Source organism: Corythoichthys intestinalis, chromosome 11 (assembly GCF_030265065.1).
Source record: "Corythoichthys intestinalis isolate RoL2023-P3 chromosome 11, ASM3026506v1, whole genome shotgun sequence".
NCBI lineage: Eukaryota > Metazoa > Chordata > Actinopteri > Syngnathiformes > Syngnathidae > Corythoichthys > Corythoichthys intestinalis.
In genome coordinates, this window is record NC_080405.1 from 57897355 (window position 1) to 57918157 (window position 20803).

Consider the following 20803-nt stretch of genomic DNA (forward strand, 5'->3'; position numbering starts at 1 on the left):
CCAAAAACCATTTTGCCATATACAAAAAAAAATGCAATATTTTGAAAGCCATTTTGGCATATTTCGAATCCTACTTTAAAAAAAAATGCCCGATGCTAAAGCCATTTTGCCATTCACAAAAAAGCTTTATACAAAAAAAATGCCAGATGCCAAAAGCCGTTTTGCAATATTTCAAATACCACTTTAAAATAAAATGCCATTTACCCCCCCAAAAAACTGCCAGATGCCAAAAGCCATTTTGCCATATACCAAATACAACTTTTCTTTCCTGGCCCTCCTGTCTTTTTCTGCACATTTGATGTCTTTCTTCTCATTATTTCTTTCAACTTACAATTCAAATTCAGACTTTTCAATTTTTCAAGGTCACTTCCTGTTGATTCCGGGGCATTCCAGGGTTACTTCTTGTTGATGGAGAAATTCAAAGAAGCTTTGCGACAAATAAAATGACATTTTTGTGCGTGCTTGGAAATGAATGGAGGCGTTTTGGCAGAAGAGTACGTTTTTGCTTTTTTTTAAAGCATCCACAGAAAACCAAAAATTCAGCCAAGCCATGATAGAATGATGAATGAACCACAGTCCAAATTGTTGCATCTCCAGCAACGTATCCTGGGAGAATCCCCATTTACCTCCTGGCCGGTGGACAGCTTGCTCGGGAGACATAAGCGTGGCGCTGCCAGAACCGGAACCAGAACCGCAGGAGCAAATGCACACCATAAATCAGGCATCTGGCACGGTCGGGGCAGCCCGCGGCTAGACGGCCACTCTAGGGGGTCCCGAGTGGAAGGCGGGCAGGGGCCGCTTGTTACATGGTGGGCGGGGCTCGGCATTAAAATGCGCCACATGCCATTAGATGGACACACTGAGCCGTAATGTTGTATCATTTCCTTCCAGACATTCATTATTCATCTGGCCTCCTGCAGGACAGGACATCAGGGGCGTATGACTGTATACCGCAGGAAGATGATACAATCAGCGCAAGGGTGTCAAACTCACGTTGGCCAACAAGTAGAGATATAGACCTCATTTGGCAGGTGAAATAAATAAATAAAACTGAAAAATGCTTCTTAGATTAAAACAAAAATAAATAAAAATGGAGCCTTCCGTGAGGTAAAACACGACTGCTTTTGTCCACCACAAGCAAAGCTAAACGCAACGAAAAATGAAAACTTTTCCCCTCGACTATGATTAATGTACGACTATCTGGAAAAAAAATGTCTGCATAGGCTAAGAATAAAAATATTTTTAAATAAGTAATATAGAAAATAAATAAATACATTTTACGCGGTATTTTATGCTCCTGAATAAAATGGACCGCTTGGATGTGGGTGGAAGCGATCGTTTTATTTCTTCCTTTTTTAAATCCCGCGCCATGAAAACGAGTGACTTCTGGCTCCAGTCACAGGATGAGGACGAATGCGTCAGAATCTGACAATACAGCATTGCTTTATAGCAGGGGTACTTTTTCCTGTGGGGGCCCCATAACTTTTTCCTTCTCTGATGAGGAGCCAGGGTCAGTTTGTAACAGAAAAAGTGTGACGATTGCAGGAGTGCCTAAATGTAAAAATGTATTGTTTTTCAGAAAGCCACAATCAAATAACCCTTTCTGGATTTTTTACGGAACAAAAGTAAATAAATTAAAATAATATAATATAATATAATATAATATAATATAATATAATATAATATAATATAATAATAACACTATTAATTAAATAGATAATAACCAAATAATCCTCTCTGGATTCTTCACAGAAAAAGCAAGGAAATAAATAACACAAGTAAAAAAAAAAAAAAGAAATTGTTCAGGGGGCTGGACAAAATGTGGAGGCGGCCCATATCTGGCCCGCGGGCCGTAGTTTGGTGACCACTGCTTTATAGCATGCAGATGGCCCAAAAGTTGTATGTGGCAAAATTGATTTTGGCATGTGGCATTTTTTTTCCATGTGGCAAAGAAAAAAATGCAACATGGCAAAATCCATTTTGGCACATGGCAAAAAAAAAAGAATGCCACATGGCAAAATCCATTTTGGCACCTGGCAAAAAAAATGCCCCATGCCAAAATCAAGTTTGCCACATGGCAAAAAATGCTCAAATTTCATGTATTGCTCCAGGTAATAATAAAAAAAAAAAAAAAAAAGTTTGACTGTGGGGACCGTGTTCTTTTCCTTGAAGGCCTCAGCCCCCCCCCCCCCAAACCCCCAGAGAACATGTTTCCAAAACGTTTTTGGCTCTCTAAGGTACGTTTTGGCAAACTCGTAGCCTGGCTTTTTTATGGTCAGAAGTGCGCTCTTCCTGGGTATAGAGTCCCTTTTCATTCAGACGCCGACGGATAGTACGTGTTGACACTGGTGTAGCCTCGGACTGTGGGACAGCTTGAACTTGTTTGGATGTTAGTCGAGGTTCCTTATCCACCATCCGCACAATCTTTCATTGAAATCTCATCAATTTTTCTTTTCCATCCACATCAAGGAAGTTTAGCCACAGTGCTGTAGGCTTTACCCTTATTGCTGACACTGCGCACATTACGCATAGAAACATTCAGGTCTTTGGAGATGGACTTGTAGCCTTGAGATTGCCCACGCTTCCTCACAATTTTGCTTCTCAAGTCCTCAGATTTTTCTTCGGTCTTCTTTCTTTTCTCCATGCTCAATGTGGCACACACAAGGACACAGGACAGAGGTTGAATCACCTTGAATCCATTTTAACTGGCGGTAAGTTTGATTTAGTTATTGCCACCACCTCTTATGTGCCACAGGTGAGTAACAGGTTAATTACACAAATTAGAGAAGCGTCACATGATTTTCCAAAGGGTGCTAATACTTTTGTACGGCCCATTTTTGGAGTTTTGTGTAAAATGATCGTGATTTAATTTTTTTACATTCTCTTGTGGGTTTTTTCATTGCAAGCAAAATAAGTGAGGATATTTACTACCAAAGCATTTGTAATTGCAATCATTTTCTGGGAGAAATTGAGCATTATTCCACAGAATTCAGGGGTGCCACTACTTTTGGCCAGCAGTGTATGTGTCACTTTCTGTAATTTTTTGGCATTTATGGTTTACATGTTGATTTTGGGTCACTTCCCGAATTTACAAGTCAATTCCTATGGATTTGTGGGCATTTCAGGCTATTTTGCTATGTGTTTTGGTCACTTTCGGGCAGTTTCAGATCACTAACTGCTGATTTTGGTCCAGTACCTGTAAAATTTTGGCACATTTCCGTTTAACTTCCTTTTGATTTTGGGCCAGCACCTGTAAATTTAGGGGCATTTATGTGTCATTTTTTTCTCTTTTGGCATTTATGTTTACTTGTTGATTTGGGTCACTTCATGTTCATTTAAGGTAATTTATGGGTCAATTCCTATAGATTTGGGGGCATTTCTGGGTTACTTGCAATGTATTTTTGGTCACTTTCGGGCAACGGGTTGGGGCCATCTTATCTTATTGATGTTCTGGTTCCATACCGCCCCATCAGAACACTCCATTCTCAGAATGCAGGTCTACTGGTAGTTCCCAGGGTTTCTAAAAGTACAGTCGGAGCTCGAGCCTTTAGCCACCAAGCGCCTGTTTTATGGAATCAGCTTCCAGCTAGTATTAAAGAAGCCGAGACAGTCTGTACATTTAAGATTAGACTAAAAATGTTCCTATTCGACAAAGCTTATGGTCAGGCAAGTTGAAATCGGTGTAGACTCACTTTTCGGTCTAAGCTGCACTAGAAGCTATAATGCCTGGGGAAGTACAGCCACTGAGTCCTATCTCCTTTTTCTTACTCTACCTATCTCTTGTCTTACTTTATTTCTATTTTCTAATTTAATATTTATTAATTTATTCATTTCATCTGCTGTTTCTAACTGTGTATCACATTGCCTCTGCAAAGCCCTTTGAGACAACCTTGTTGTGATATAGGGCTATACAAATAAAATTGAATTTTTAGGTCACAAACTGTTGATTTTGGTTCACTTTCTGTTGATTTGAGTTCAATTCCAGGTCAGTTCCTTTTGACGTTGGAGTAAATCAGTGCCGTTTTCTGTTGATTGTGGTTCAATATCAGATCACTTCCTGTTGATTTGGGATATTTCTGGGTCACTTTCTTCTGAATTTTTTCTCTCTTGCATTTATATAAGAAAGCAACTCTGGTTAATAGTAATATAAACAACTTAAGTGTTATTTTCTTTTGGCTAGCCAAGAACAACTGAAGTTCTTGTTCATGTTCTGTTCCGTCCTTCCTGCTTTAATCCTCCTGGGAAGAGAGGACGGAATGCGCCGGTTCAAACACCCCACTAGGCCAGGTCGGACCTCTTCAACAAGGACGCAGTGTATTCGAGGGGAATCACAGGTAACCCGAGTGTCCACTTAATCTCCAGCGGAGCCTTTGTCCCACCTTGTCCCACGCTAAACGAGCGCCGTGTAATTAGCCCGGCCCGGACAAAAGAGCCCGGTGGCCCCCGCTGGCCCCGCCGACTCATTAGGATAGCAGCGCTTAGATAACCAAGGTCTAGGGTGTCCCGTCTTGCCGCCCACCTGCTCCATTTGTTCTCCTGTTACCTCAAGGGTTCAAAGTTGATGAAGCCTCCCACAGGATCCTTCCAGACTGTTTCTGTTGCTTTTGAAAAAAAGAAAGAGATGAGTTTAAGCATAGCTGTCAAATATATACAGTATCTTTAGCATATACATTGGGGCAAATAAGTATTTAGTCAACCACTAATTATGCAAGTTCTCCCACTTGAAAATATTCGAGAGGCCTGTAATTGTCAACACGGGTAAACCTCAACCATGACAGACAAAATGTGGAATAAAAAAACAGAAAATGACAATGTTTGATTTTTAAAGAATTTATTTGCAAATCATGGTGGAAAATAAGTATTTGGTCAATACCAAAAGTTCATCTCAATACTTTGTTATGTACCGTTTGTTGGCAATAACGGAGGCCAAACGTTTTCTGTAACTCTTCACAAGCTTTTCACACACCGTTGCCGGTATTTTGCCCCATTCCTCCATGCAGATCTCCTCTAGAGCAGTGATGTTTTGGGGCTGTCGTTGGGCAACACGGACATTCAACTCCCTCTCCAGATTTTTGATGGGGTTGAGATCTGGAGACTGGCTAAACAAACGTTCATTTGAGGGGAAAAAGAGGGCTAAATGTAAGTCTGAACGTAATGAAAATAATTCACTTTATAATGGTAGGGTGAATTATCTCCTTACAACATATGGGGAGACAATCTAAATTACCTATATAACTAAAGTCATTATTGAAGGGAATAGGTACCGTTCTCGCACGCACCATATAATTGTTTGCGTTAGTCTAACACAGTGCTTCTCAATTATTTTCTGTCACGCCCCCCCAAGGAAGACGTAAATGTTTCGCGCCCCCCCAAACTCTCTGCCGCCACTATACGCATCTGCCTAACATTGTGTCCTTTTTTTCTAATAAAGAAAAAAAGTAACATAGATCCACTTATAATAAAGTATAACTTTATTAACATTGTTTTGTTTGTAACAGAGAAGACTTGACGTGCATCAATTTGTCTGAATTTAAAAAAAAAAAAAAAGTCACATCCAAACTGTAAAAAATACACTCAAGGTACATTTTTGACCATTTGATACAGAAAAATAAAATGTAATAAAATCAGTAAATAATAACAAATTAAAATTGATTAGAAACATTCACTCATGAGGACAATATGCCAAAAAACTGACCGAAAAACAAAACTGAATAAAAGGGGGGAAAAAAGAGTGTCCTTGGACAGGACGGTTTTTATTTTTGCTGCTCACAGTATTTACCTCCTTTGCAATGGTGTGTAGTTATTTTGCAATGAGCATGCTAACAATGCTCACTGGTTTACTGATATAACACTGACAAAGCAGGACGATTGTTGGCAATATTCGGCACGTTTTCACTGAAAAACAATCAAGCGGCTTATCAATGAGATTGGGGTCTAATGTCTTTAAGTGGCGTCTTAATTGATTTGGCTTCTGGCTGTCCGCTATAATTATTTTTAGACACAGTAAACAGTGGTCTTTCCTCATCACCCACTGTATTAAAAGTCAAAGGTAAAAGGCAAACGGCACGAAAAAAGCGCATTCTCGGCGGCCGAGGTAGAACCGTAGGTGAGGGCGGTCGTCGTGACGAGCCCAAGCCGAAAATGGCACTTGTCGGGCGGCGACGTGAAATCCGGACAAGACAGTGGGTCGCTGCGTGAGTGAGTCCGGTCGGAAAACGGCTTTCGAAAATGGCGGTGGCACACTGCTCTTCATATCTGTTTTCTGTGTGTGCTGAGTGCTCTTCCTTAGTTCAAAAATACTGCGCGCACTCTGAAAATGAGAGCGCCACTGCCACCTACTGAGTGGATGTGCAAGTACACTTTATTCCAGTACGGCAAAAAAACAAAAAAAAGCATGTTCCCTGAGGTCACATGCGCCCCCCCAGGGGGGCGCGCCCCACTATTTGAGAAGTACTGGTCTAACACATTCATCTAACTATAGTTTAGGCAGACTTCACTCCATGCCCTTGAACACAGTAAAGTGAATCACCTTATCGGGGCTGCTGAGGGGGAGATGAAAAATGGTACCGTTTCTGGTAGACACTGTCTAACTGTTTGCATTATTTGAACACGCGTAATATAATTAATCAGGGAATAGTATCATTTCTCATATTTAGTGTAGGACTGCACTACTCTTACACACCTAATATAAAATAAATAGCACACCGTAGTTTAAAGAAGCAGAATAGATACACAAAGCCATTTTGTCACAGAAGCCCAACGTGTGCGTCACGAGCAAGATTGACGCACCAACTCTGGCAATCTGGACAAAGACCAGCGCGCTTTGTCCCAAAACAAGTAGCGCCAGCCCGGATAACAAAGTTGATAGCGGACGCTTGGAACGTCAAGACCAGCGTCGGTCGCTGTTGCAACCACGTCCCATCCGCGCACGAATCTAAACTGACCCAAACCGGCCACAGAGAGAAGGTCCCAAAAGCAACGCCTGGACACACCTTTGTCCCGGCCTAATCCACCACGGACTTAAAAAACACCGGACACTGAGATAACACAGATTTGCTGCTCGGAAACATTTTCTATGTAGCCTTGTTTTGGACCCAGAATTGTCCCTCCGTCGTCTGTTTTTGCCTTGTTTTTTGACCATTGTCCACGAATAAATTGTCAACCTGCTTTTGGTGAGTCTTCTTCAAACTTTTGGAACATGGAGTCAGTACAAAGGGTTAACACAGGAACGCGCGGAGTTTTGCTTCCTCCCGGTTTGGCTCATGGGGGTGGTAAACAGCGGAGCACCATTTCCTTTCGGCTGCCGCCGTTTCCGTGCAGCTTTGGCCGGGGGGACTAAATTCCAACATTATATAATGCAAATAAGGTTGCTAAAAAGTTGGTGGGGACAATTTGTGCATCCTGAAAATTGATTCACATGTGAATCACATGATTTTTCAAAGGGTGCCAATACTTTTGGCCAGCAGTGTAAAACGATAGTAGCATAAACTGAGTTTTTTACAGCACAAACCAACACAAATCTAGCACAAACGAATGGTAACATTGTGGTTCCGTTCCGCCATAGATGGGGGTGCGTGACGTCATCACATTTAAAATTGATATCTCAATATCTGATCAACGATAGCAGCACAAACTACATTTTTTACTGCACAAACTAGCTAAAATGTTTATATAAATTTGCGTCCGATGGGGGCGCCAACTTCACGGAGGTATTACACCCGGCTAACTATTACGTAGGCGAGTCAGTCAGTTAGCCACAGTCCAGTCAGTGTTTTTTTGTAACGTTGTGAGTTTACGAGAAGCGTTGTCATAGTAACCGAGTATTAACGCGATGCTTTGAGTTAAGTCGGATGCTACGCGCTCCCTCTCGTGCGTAGCGTGGCGTCGGATCTCATTACACGCTGGATGAAGGCGCCGAGATGTGAGTGACAGAGTGCACCTACTTCTTCTTCTCGCACTCCTGCGAGGCGGCGGCGTGATTAAGACGCATCGTCCCGCTTTGCGCATTCATCAACCTCCGCCTTAATGAAGAGATCACAGCCGCGGATGCGACGTGCTGAAATATGACGCCATTAGATTCTGACCCGCGGCATTTAGCTTGTTTACTCCTCAAACCCGACACCCAATATGTGAAGTGTAAGTGATGACCTGCCACGCCGCCTCCAAGAAGGACAATCTTTCATCGCCGGCGCTTCAAACGGGAAGCGCGAGCGCGCCGTCTCCGGTGGCGACGATGCTAATAAAGTGTCAGCGTGCGGCGCTCTGTAATTGCGTTTGTGCCTTGTTGAACAAAGAGCGAGTGGATAGTCGGGGAGCGGCGGAGTGACAATCTGTCCGCCTCGCTGGCAAGGCGAGCTGAAAAATAAAACAGATGCCTCGTAAAAGGTTACGTCTTGCCGCCGTTCAGACACCGGCGCCGACCTCATCGTTTATAACGACATCTCTGCTGAAACAGATCACTTGGGAACCTCACTGGCCTTCGTTCTTATCTCCATAACAAGCTAAATTAGCAGGAAGTGACCCAAAATCAACAGAAAGAGACGGGTAAATTCCCCCAAATTAAGAGGAAGTGAATCAAAATCAACTAGGCCTGCAAGCGGGACTGAACTGGCCCTCGCAGTTTGGCGCAACTCGGACGGCACGCAGGTCATGGTGGTGGTAGATCGTCCCTCTCTCATAATCTCTGAGAACCTGACATGATCGAAACGCCTGTTTTTTGGGGATTAGAAATACATTGACACACCTAGGAGAAAAAAGCCCCTATTGAAGAGGGTCCTACAAAAAGGAGGCAATACTGAGCTGTGCAGCCACACCCTTATTCAAAACCAAAATCAATCTTCTAATTGGGCCAATTCAACCAAGTGTGCCAAATTTCGTGGCTCGATAAGCTGCCTACATCCCTGAAGAAATCTACTTCCATTAATTCATTCACTCCCAGCCATTTTCACCGGAACAAGGCCCTTTGCTCCCGGCCGTTTTACTGGATTTTGACTGATTTTGCAAGGCCCACAGAAAATTCTGTAGCTATATAAACATGGAACCAACCAAAAGAAAGATTAGACTCTCTTCTTTCAGCAGGACAAAAAAAGTTAGTTCCTATCTTTTTCCATTCTTTAGACATCAGCAGTAGAAAATAGCTTAGTTTGAGCAATTTTCCAATTTCTGATGAAAAAACAGAAATGGAGCTTTTTGTGAAAGCATGCATTTCAAACATAACTTTGATTTTAAACAAAGCTTTTTTTTGCTTTATTTACATCCCAAACATCTGAATATTGTTTTCCTTTTACAAAATAACATCAACAACAAGACAAATAGAGCTTTGGATAGCAAAGTAACAATTTATTTACACATAACTAACTGAGAGATGACGATGTTGTGGCCGCGACAGCCGGGTAAACTTTTCCCTCATCGCCGCCCGTCTCATAAAGATGGATTTTTTTGAGTTTCTGCGGGGTCTGCTCGGCGAGCAGCACAGACTCAATGACATCGTCCGCTGCACTGGTGGTCCCGGTCGTTCTGCTTGGTCGTCCAGCGCCTGGCATCCCGGGCGTCCTCTCAGTTGTTTTGCTTGGTCGTCCGCTGTCTGGCATCCTTCTGCCGGCGCCCCCGCCGTGCTACCCGGCCGTTCGTTGCCGTTGAATCGGGTTGCGGGTCTTACCAAATGCGCTACTGCCCTCCAATGGCCAGTTTTATTGCTTTAAAATTTGATTTTCAGCTTTGTGCTTTGGAGCTCAGTTAAATCAGAACCCAGAGATGTATCTTTTAAAAAACGTAAAAATATATAATATATAGTATATAGTATAAATACGTCTTTTGGGACACTGTAACAATTAAAAATAGAACCTATTTATACGTTTTGGGGAGCAGATGAGTTAAGGGCGAACCGAGGAGCATCACGGCAACAGACAGAGATATGTAGACACGTGCCTTGTCGGATTAAAAAAGGTCTTGTAACTACAATGACCAACATGAAAAGAACTGGACATATATAAGTAAAATGAGTGACTTTCTGTTGCCACTAATTGGCGCTTTATGGTTTATGCAAATGAACCCTACAGGACCCTTCAAAGTACGACTTTTATCAAGCACGGGACGTTTGGCGCAAATATGTTGTTTGTCTGCCAAGTTATGACTGTTCAAAATTTGTGGCGAGACAAAATGGCGACTGTGATTTTCACATTCCTGTATGACCTCTGTTTCAATGAAAACTCAATATTTTTCATTAGGGGCGCCAGGCCTTCTGGGTAATATTTCAATGCAGTCGTGTTCAGGCCGGGATACCTCTATAATATGCCAGATGTGAAAAAGACTGAACCTTGTATCGGGGTTATTAACTGAATTTGGCCCCAAAAAATGGCCAACTTTGGTACCCCACCCAAGCCAGGCCCGTGAAAGAAAATAATTTTGATAACCTTAGATCTCATATGTCTCATGAACAGTCTCACCAGTTTTAAGAAGGATCCCACTAATTCCCTCGGTGCCAAGGTCTCATACGTGCACCCTGTAGATCGACTAAAATTGCATATTTTTTCACATTCAATCCAAGATATCTGATTTCCTGTTGGGTTTGTAATATACTAGCTGCAAGAGACTTTTCTGAGCAGTTTTGCACAAGGTATTGACTTCCCAAACTTCATTGCGCTACGTTGGAAAAACCTAACAGGAGAGGCCTTTTTGAAAATTCATTCATTCACATTAATTCATTCACACACCTAGGAGCAAAAAAAAAAAAAACCCTATTGAAGAGGGTCCTACAAAAAAGGAGGCGCTACTGAGCTATGCAGCCACACCCTTATTCAAAACCAAAATCAATCTTCTAATTGGGCCAATTCAACCAAGTGTGCCAAATTACGTGGCTCTACAAGCTGCCCCTGAAGAAATCTTGCTTTTCATGGCAAACAAAGGGGCGTCACAGCAACAGACAGAGACATGTGGACACATGCCTTAAAATGTCGGATTACAAAAGGTCTTGTAACTACAACGACCAACCTGAAAAGAACTGGACATGTATAAGTAAAATGAATGACTTTCTGTTGCCACTAATTGGCGCTGTATGGGTAATGCAAATGAACCCTACAGGACCCTTCAGGGTACAATTCTTATCAAGCACGGAGCGTTTGGCGCAAATATGTTGTATGTCTGCCAAGTTATGACTCTTCAAAATTTGTGGCGAGACAAAACGGCGACGCTTATTTGGACCCCTCTGTTTCAACAAAAACTCAATATTTTTCATTAGGGGCGCCACCCCGCCCAAGCTAGGCTCATGAATGGAAACTTACAATTTTGAGAACTTTAGATCTCATGTCTTATGAACAGTCTCACCAATTTTGAGAAGGATCCAGCTAACTCCCTAGGCGCCAAAGTCTCAAACGTGCACCCTGTAAATCAACTAATATTGCATATTTTTTCGAAATTTAAACAAAAATATCTGATTTGCTGTTGGGTTTGGAATATGGGTGAAAGAGACTTTTTGGAGCAATTTTGCACAAGGTATTGCCTCGCCAAACTTCATTGCTCTACGTTGGAAAAACCTAATAGGAGAGGCCTTTTTGAAAATTTCAAGGGGACGCCACTGTTGCCGGCCGTCAGTTAACTCGGCAAACTGATGCTGCATTCGAGGAAGGTGGGAAGTCGGACTTATCTCGCTTGAATGGTACCAGTTGTGACCTCAAAGTATTCCAAGCGAATGTAAAAAGCAAAGATAACTAATCGGGCCAAGCTGGTTTTTTTTTTTGGCCATCAAAAGACATTTTCACCTCCAGTCCGACTTCCCACCTTCCTCGAATGCAGCGTAAGTACGAGTAGCCGAAGCACTCCTCTGTACTGTGGTTTTTTTTTTATACTCCTGCAGAATGAAATGAATCACGAAGGTTTGGTGTGACATTGTTTTGGCCGCATGGAGGTTTTGGAAGAATGATCTGAATTTTGAATTTATTAGACGATGTTGGATCTGCTTGTAGATCGTCTTTTATTGGCATGCTAAGTCAGCCCAATTGACTCGCGCTAGCTTAGCCACTCCTTAGCCCTGAAACTAACAGATAACTTACAAACTGCAACGAAATTTGTTGAAATCAACTCCACCAACAAATTAAGCCCCTGCTAAATCAGAGATTAAGCCTAATGTCAAATTCTGAATATCCGCTTTAATTTCATTGATTAAGAACCCTAACAGTCCTGAATCATGACAGTTCACCCTCCTGAACCACGTTAGTCTCCTGGTAGAACTCCCACAGAAATAAAAATGCATGACCTAATCGCAGAACATTTGAACATCAGCTTAAATCATGAGAATACAATTCATTTTTTTACCTAGAAAAATCGGAGCCAAATTTACTAGCAATTCCAAATGAACCTTCAGAAGTCTAAAACTATTGTTTCGATCTGGGCTGTCTATTGTCGCTAATTAGCGTGTTCCATAAATCCCAGCACAGCGTGACCCGCCCCCTCCCGCCAACAGCCGGACGGGCATGGACGGCGTCCAGCTAACTCGCTAGCGCGCGCGCTAATCCACCATTCTTCTGCTGAATGCAGCATTAGCATAAATGCTTGGCAGCGCTGGATAGCATTGTGCTTTTGTGACTCTTTTGTTCCAGTCCACCTGTTGTCCTGGACACAACACTGAACTCAATCTTCTCTCCGTGTGGACGCGCCATAAGGTGAAAGTGTGGACTCTTAACACCGGGACTCGCAGGCCTGTAATTTATCTATTGCAAGTTACCTGAAATCAATAGGAAGTGAGCAAGATTTGCCCCAGAATCAATAGTAAGTGACCTAGAATTGCCCAAAATGCTAGAATCAGGCATTAAAAAATGGGTCAGGGGTTAAAAAGGTGTGAAGGGTGTGGAGGAAATATGTTCCAGTACACTGTATTGTACACCCCAACAAAATATTGAGCTCTGTCGACCCACACTGTGTTTCAGCAGGGCCATGCAGAGACGGGTGGAGGGGTGGGTGCTCGTAGATCAAAAGGGGCACGTGAACAAGTATTTAATACACCTTAAAACAACATAACTTCAATTTTAACCAGCTTTATATAATAATTGGCTGCGACTGTGACATACTTTAATTGGGAGGGGGCAACAGTGAATAGAAATCAAAACTGTCATCAACACATTCTGGCTGTGACTCAGTCAGTCTGCCTCTTTTCTTCCTTCAACGTCTGCATCAAAACTTCCTTCCTCAACTTGTTCATCTGAGAACAAACCACATCAGATGGTCACTGAGCCACCAACAGCACAGTTTTCTTAAAACTATTATTTCATTATTATCCATACTTAACAACTCTAGCACCTAATGATTAATAAAGCATTGACATAAAAAGCTTATAGAAAAATAACATGGTAATTGTGTTTATAATTGGATTTAATACCCGACTATCCTTGCAAACTTGTTCTTACCAGGTCTGCTATTCACCCAGCTGATGAGGTATCCACTGCCTTTAGCAGCCTCATCTAACTCCTTTTTTTATCCCTCAATCTCCCTTCCCTACGACGCATGTCTATGTAATGAAATATAAATATTTAAAAAAACAAACAGACTCCCCGGTGGCTTTTAGTTTTAAAGCTTTCTTAATTTCTTTCTCACTCAATAACGATGGAGTTAGATTTGTGTTTTGATTATTCAATCAAAAAACAAAGTTACTTCTATCAAAAACAAAGTTGCTTCAATCAAAATACAGCATATACTTTTAATCCCAAAAAGTAGCTTCAATAAAAAAAAATGTTTTTGATTGCAATAATAAATTTGAGACAAAAAAAGCATTTGAAAACTATTTTTCTTGATTGAAACAAATTTTTCCATTTAAGTAATGTTTTGCGTTTGGGCCACATTTTGGCTAGGACATTTGTGTCTTTATTATTCAATCAAATAAGTTGCTTCAAACAAAAAATATATATATAAAAAGAAAAACTTTGCACATGTGCCAATCACCGTTTACCAAAGCCTGAGAGGGTTTGAGTAGACTCACTATGAAGCTTTTAATAAAGCCAAGCATTTTCTAACTACTTTATTCTTGTTTAAAAATAATTCGGTGGGGCAGTAACATGTTTAAAACGTATCATAATTTTTACATTTTGAAGTGCTTGAAAACCATTTATAAATGATACTTTGGTGAAAAAAGTGAAAAAACATGTCTTATATATGTATCTTTTTTCCAATGTAAAATCTGAATAAATGCATTGAACACGCACAAAAAAAAAATAAAAAAATGGGGGGGGGGGGGGGCGCTACTTCGCGGTTTTCACTTATTGCGGCGGGTTCTGGTCCCCATTAACCGCGAAAAACGAGGGATCCCTGTATTTCTGAAAAGCTTTAAGAAGCAGGACTCATTCCCACCACTCGTCGGGCCGCTGTTGTGCCGACACCGGCCGTCAGCTCAAATCCAAGCCGAAAATAACGCATCACAGGTGTTCGGCCATTCCTTACTACGTGGCGAAACGTCCTACACAATGCTCAGGGCGCTTGCGCATGCATTCACACGCATGCGCACATCGGTTAGAGGCGGCGATTACTCACTATTTTCGTTTTTATTTAGTTATTTAGAACCTTTTCACAGCCTCAAAGATACTTTTTGCATGTATTACCCTCTCATACTTTTAACCATTGTGTTTTTTTGTGTTAGCTTTGAAGCAGTTGACCACATTCGTCACGTAGCGTGTTTAAACCGTCCTTATTTGATGTAACTACATTTAAGTATTTTCTGCAGGCATTTTTTCTAGTACCTTATTCCTGTATGCATCTAAACAAAACAAGTTTAGAGCGCACGGTAGTACTTTAGGTGTCAAATTCAACTAATGTAGACGTTTCGCCGATGTAGTATATTTTGACAGAACACCGGCGGACGACGGGAGCGATGTGAGGCGCCCCCTCCATCCGAGAGAATGCCGCTTAATTTGACTCAACAGTGTGTTTCTTCGTTTGTATTACCGCTAAATACACAAGCTTGACGCCAATTTAACGGGAGCTATTTTTTTTCATGGGAGATTTGGCTAGCTCTGGCAGTGTTCAACGCAAGCTGCAACGAATGGCAGTAACTTTTTTATATCGCAAAACGTGAAAACGATTGAAACCATTACTCACCAAATTCAATCTGCTGGCAAATACAGGCAAGTGTGTATGCTGCGCTCTGGTCTGCCCCGATGTGGATAAGGCCTGCTTTTTGTTTTCGCTGCTTTGCAATGCAACCGAAGGCTCTCCGAGCACTCCATGTACACGCGTAAGGAGTGCGCGCGTTTAGAATAATGGAACGCAGCTTGGGCCGATGATTGGTTCTCGTCAGCGAAGCATCTAGAAGGATTTGCTGACTGTGTTCTTAAGTGCTCAGTTTACGTACTAAGTTAATCACATGATGATAATAATAATAATTAAATAAAACCTCCCGACCCCCCCCCTCCCAAAAAGAATTTCTCCTCGGATCTACGCAATTCACGTAGGTCGCCCTTTTTGACTTCAAAACGGCGAATTTCGCCGAAAGGTGAGAGATTTTCATGCCTGTAGAATTTTCCCGAAATCATGAGGAGGTGACCTACGATCGTCCCAAAATTAGCAGGAAGTGACCCAAAATAAACAGGAAATAACCTAGACTTGCCCCAAAACCATTTTGAAATGACTTGAAATCTAAAGATGTGAACCAAAATGTGAAAGCATGTGACCAATATTTGCCCCAAAATCAACAGGAAGTTACCCAGAGTTGCCCCAATATAATCTGTACTTGACCTGAAATCAACAAAAAGTGACTCCCCAAAATCAACAAAAAGTGACCTGAAATAACGGAATCATCCGGACTGCCCTAATTTTTTTTTTTTTTTAAGAAATGACTTGAAATCAAAAGGAACTGACCCAAATTTGGCCCAAAATTAAAAGGAAGTGACCTTGGATTGTCCCAAAATCAATGAGATTTGAAATAAATAGAGAGTGACCTGGAACTTCCCCCAAATCAAGAGAAAGTGACACAAACTAAATAGGAAGTTGGGGAGGGGGTGTAGCTTGGGATTCATTAAATAAAAAGACCGGCCCACTTCATGGACGGTGTTGAAAGCCATCAAGCCAGCAACCCAGAGCGGTGCACTCCTAATATTCACTAACCTTGGCCAGAACTTATTCAGAACAGTGGATTTACAGTTCCACAAAAATGAGAACTGTAACCTGATCAAAGTATACATATAGGACTTTTTAATTCATTTTTCTAAATATTGGTCCCGTAAAAATGCATAATTTTGAGTATGGGAGTAGTCAAAGAGGTCCACTACTAATATTCACCATCCTTGTCCAGAACTTCTTCAGATTTGTGGATTTACAGTTCCAAAAAAATGTGAACTGTAACCTATCAAAGTATGCATGTAGGACTTTTAATTGAAATTTTCAAAATTTTGGTACAGTAAAAATGCATCATTTTGAGTCTGGGAATAGTCAGAGAGGTCCGCTACTCATATTCACCATCCTGGTCCAGAAGTTATTCAGAACTGTGGATTTACAGTACCTCAAAAATGAGAACTGTAACATGATCAAAGTACACATATCAGCCTTTTCAATTCATTTTTCAAAAACGCAGTTTTGAGTATAGGAGTAATGAGAGAGGTCTACTACTAATATTCGCCAACCTTGGCCAAAACGTATTCAAAACTGTGGATTTACAGTACCACATAAACAAGAACTATAGCTTGAATAAAATTCATATGCAGGTCTTTTTCATCCCAGCCGTGGAACAATGGACAAGCTCTACACCCTCTGCATGGTCTTCAAGGGTGCATTGGGGTTTGCCCTACCGGACTTCATGTGTTTGGTGGATTTGAAGAAGGCGTTCGACCGTGTCCCTCAGGGCGTGCAGTGGGGGGTGCTTCGGGAGTACGGGATACCGAGACCGCTGGTAAAGGCTGTTCGGTCCCTGTACGTCCGATGTCAGAGTTTGGTTCGCATTGCCGGCAGTCCGTCCGATTCGTTCCCAGTGAAGGTTGGACTCTGCGGAGGTTGTCCTTTGTCACTGATTCTGCTCATAACCTTTATGGACAGAATTTCTGGATGCAGTCGAAGTGTTGAGGGGGTCCGATTTGGTGGCCTCAGCATTGCATCTGTGGTTCTTGCAGATGATGTGGTGCTGTTGGCTTCATCAAGCCGTGTTCTTTAACTCGCACTGGTGTGGTTCGCAGCCGAGTGTGAAGCAGTTGGGATGAAGATCAGCACCTCCAAATCTGAGACCATGGACCTCAGTCGGAAAATGGTGGAGTGCTCACTGCGGGTCGGGAATTAGATCCTGCCCCAAGTGGAGGAGTTCAAGTATCTTAGGGTCTTGTTCACAAGTGAGGGTAGGAGAGAGCGGGAGATCGACAGTGGGATCGGTGCAATGTCTGCAGTGATGCGGACTGCTCCTGCCCGTTGCAGTGAAAAAGGACTTGAGCCAAAAGGGGAAGCTCTTGATTTACCAGTCAATCTACGTTTGTAACTTTACCTATGGTCACGAGCTGTGGGTCCTAACCGAAAGAACAAGTTCCCGGATACAAGCAGTCAAAATGAGTATCCTCCGCAGGGTGTCCGGGCTCTCCCTATAGAGACAGGTTGAGAAGCTCAGTCATCCGCGAAAGACTCTTTGAGAGGTGCCAGCCGATTGGGCTCAGGCATCTGGTTCGGACGCCTCCTAGGAGAGGTGTTCCGGGCATGTTCCGTCGGCGGGAGGCCCCGGGGAAAACCCAGGACAGGCTGGAGAGACTATGTCTCTTGGCTGGCCTGGGAACGCATTGGGATCCAGCCGGAAGAGCTGGTTGACGTGGCTGGGGAGAGGGAAGTCTGGGCAAAATCCATTTTGCCATACGGCAAAAAATGCCACATGGAAAAAAAACATTCTGCCACATAGCAAATACCACTTTTCATTCTCGGCCCTGTTGGGATTTTGCCACATGGCACAAAAAAAAAAAAAAAACGCCAGATGGCAAAATCCATTTTGACACATGCTTAAAAAAAATGCCACATGGCAAAATCCGTTTGGCCACATGGCCTAAAAATGCCACGTGGCAAAAAAAAAAAAAAAAAAAAAAAAAAAAAACGCCACATGGCAAAATCCATTTTGACACATGGCAAAAAATGCCACATGGCAAAATCTCTTTCGACACATGGCAAAAAAAATGCCACATGGCAAAAAAATGCCACATGGCAAAAACCATTTTGCTACATGGCAAAAAAATGCCTCATGGAAAAATCCATTATGACACATGGTAAAAAAAAAAGGCCACATGGCAAAATCCATGTTGCCACATGGCAAAAAAATGCGACATGGCAAAATCACTTTTGCCACATGGCAAAATCCATTTTGCCATATGACAAAAAATGCCCCATGGAAAAAAAAACATTTTGCCACATGGCAAATACCACTTTTCATTCTCGGACCTGCTGGGATTTTGCCAAAATCCATTTTGACAAATTGCAAAAAAAATGCCACATGGCAAAATCCTTTTTGCCACATGGCAAAAAAAAATGCCACATTGCAAAATCACTTTTGCCACATGGCAACAAAATGCCACACGGCAAAATCCATTTTGCCATATGGCAACAAAAATGCCACATGGAAAAATAAACATTCTGCCACATGGCAAATACCACTTTTCATTCTCGGCCCTGCTGGGATTTTGCCACATGGCGAAAAAAAAAAAAAAAAACGCCACATGGCAAAATCCATTTTGACACATGGCAAAAAAATGCCACATGGCAAAATCCATTTTGCCACATGGCAAACAAATGCCACATGGAAAAAACAACGTTCCGCCACATGGCAAATACATCTTTTCATTCTCATCCCTGCTGGGAAAATCCCCGGTATCCCTGTCTATCAGTCCACCCTTGCCCAGAATTGTGCCAAAATCATCCGGAAGCGACCAGAAATCAGCAGGAAGTGACCCGAAATCCATGGCAATTTATTGACCACCGTGATAGCATGACTACACAATTTTTCAGAAATTGCATTTTGTAGTTTTTAGATGCTGTGAGTCACGGTGAGGATAAAATGCTGTTTTATACTCCGTAAAATGTAAAGCAAAGTTCATAAAACATTTCAACGACTATGTATATATATACACATTGGCGCGCGTGTGTGTGATAGTGCATTTGGTCGTTACGCATGATTGATGCGTCCGCGCTTTGAAACGCCGCACTTCATAAACGCCGCCGTGGCTTCCGGGGGGAGATAACGAGGAGAGGAGTGGGCTCGGGATGGTCGGGAGGTGGCGGGAGTGTGTGTGTTGCCTCTGAAGTGAATGATGGCTAGGCGCTCGGGTTTTAGGGAGGCGGAGGAGTCTGTTTTCACTCTAATCTGTTTACTCTGCAATTTGTGTTTTCACAGTCAGTCCATTCATTCTGCTTAACCTGACACTTCACTCACAGACAGGAAGCGTGTGCACAAGCGCTGGTGTGTGTGTCTGCGCCCGGCCAAATCTCATTTAAGCCTCACTTTTATAGGCACGACTCCATATTCAGCGCGTAACACATTTACGAGAACTAGCCCCATTAAAAGTGAGTGAAGAGAGTGTGTTAACCCTTTATAGGGCAAGTGTCTATTTTGGGCTATTTGCATTTTTTGAACTATTTTAGTGTCATTCGTGATGTTAGACGTCCAATCATGGGTTGTCCAATCCTACTTCTGTTGTAAAATGAAATGAGATTGTCAGTAGTAGAAGTCCAATCCATTTCGAAGCGTGAGCAATATGACTTCAAATGGATTGTGACAATTTTGCGACCTTGCGAAAAAAAAAAATGGCTCAGTGGCGCCCCCTTGAAATTTTCAAAAAGGCCTTAACGTAGAGCAATGAAATTCGAGGTATCGGGAGTTGATACGTTGTGCAAAACTGCTCCAAAAAGTCCAATCCATTTCGAAGCATGAGCAATTCGACTTCAAATGGATTGTGACAATTTTTCGACCTTGCGGAAAAAAAAAGAAATGGCTCAGTGGCGGCCCCTTGAAATAATAAAAAAAAAGGCTTCAATGTAGAGCAATGAAATTCGAGGTGTCGGGAGTTGATACGTTGTGCAAAACTGCTCCAAAAAGTGTCTTGCACCCATACTCCAAACTCAACAGAAAAAGGGTATTTTGGATGGAATGTGAATTTTTTTATCGATTTGCAGGGTGCATATTTGAGACCTTGGCGCCTAGGGAGTCAATTGGATCCTCCTCAAAATTGGAGAGACTGTTCATGAGACATACAGTGCTGGCCAAAAGTATTGTCACACCTGCAATTCTGTCAGATAACGCTCAATTTCTCCCAGGAAATGATTGCAATTACAAATGCTTTGGTAGTAATATCTTCATTTAGTTCGCTTGCACTGAAAAAACACAAAAGTGAATGGAAAAATTAATAAATTATTATCATTTTACACAAAACAACAAAAATGGGCCGGACTAAAATATTGGCACCCTTTGAAAAATCATGTGATGCTTCTCTAATTGCAGCCAGTTAAAATGGATTAAAGTTGACTCAACTTCTGTCATGTGCCCTTGTGTGTCCCACATTGAGCATGGAGAAAAGAAAGATGACCAAAGAACTGTCTGAGGACTTGAGAAGCAAAATTGTGAGGAAGCCTGGGCAATCTCAAGGCTACACGTCCATATCCAAAGACCTGAATGTTCCTGTGTATACCATGTGCAGTGTCATCAATAAGTATAAAGCCCACGACACTGTGGCTAACTTCCCTAGATGTGGACAAACAGAAAAATTGACGAGAGATTTCAATGAAAGATTGTGCGGATGGTGGATAAAGAACCTCGACTAACATCCAAATAAGTTAAAGCTTTCCCGCAATCCAAGGGTACAACAGTGTCAACCCA